The sequence below is a fragment of the Arachis duranensis genome, chromosome 1, assembly GCF_000817695.3.
Source record: "Arachis duranensis cultivar V14167 chromosome 1, aradu.V14167.gnm2.J7QH, whole genome shotgun sequence".
Lineage (NCBI taxonomy): Eukaryota > Viridiplantae > Streptophyta > Magnoliopsida > Fabales > Fabaceae > Arachis > Arachis duranensis.
This window is the reverse complement of record NC_029772.3, coordinates 80,083,493-80,084,442: the sequence shown is the minus strand read 5'-3', so window position 1 is coordinate 80,084,442 and position 950 is coordinate 80,083,493.

The following is a 950-nucleotide window of genomic DNA, read 5'->3' as shown; positions in this document are numbered from 1 at the left end:
GAACTCCAACCATCCTCTAGCCACAGGCTTGAGGTCCAGTCTTCTTAGTTGAACTGGCTTGCCTTTGGAGTCTCTTTTCCATTGAGCTCCTTTCACACATATGTCCATTAGGACTTGGTCCAACCTTTGATTAAAGTTGACCCTTCTAGTGTAGGGGCGTACATCTCCTTGCATCATGGGCAAGTGGAACGCCAACCTCACATTCTCCGGACTAAAATCTAAGTATTTCCCCCGAACCATTGTGAGATAATTCTCTGGGCTCGGGTTCACACTTTGATCATGGTTCCTAGTGATCCATGCATTGGCATAGAACTCTTGAACCATTAAGATTCCGACTTGTTGCATGGGGTTGGTTAGAACTTCCCAACCTCTCCTTCGGATCTCATGTCGGATCTCCGGTTACTCATTTTTTTTGAGCTTGAAGGGGACCTCAGGGATCACCTTCTTCTTTGCTACAACATCATAGAAGTGGTCTTGATGGCTTTGGAGATGAATCTTTCCATCTCCCATGACTCGGAGGTTGAAGCTTTTGTCTTCCCTTTTCCTTTTCTAGAGGATTTTCCGGCCTTAGGTGCCATTGATGGTAATGGAAAAACAAAAAGCTTATGCTTTTACCACACCAAACTTAAAATATTGCTCGCCCTCGAGCAAGAGAAGAAAGAAGAGAAGAAGAAGAAGAAGAAAATATGGAGGAGAGTGAGGGATGGTGTTTCGGCCAAGGTGTAGAACAGGGGGTTTGTGTTGTGTGAAAATGAAGTAGAATGGAAGGGTATATATAGGGTGGGTTTGGGTGGGAAAATGTTTTTGAATTTTGAAGGTAGGTGGGGTTTATGGGGAAGAGTGGATGGATGTGAGTGGTGAAGGGGGTAATTGGGAAGAGAGATTGAAGTTGTTGGGAAGTATGACATGGGGAAGAGTGTTATAGGATTAGAAGGTAAGGTGGGAATATG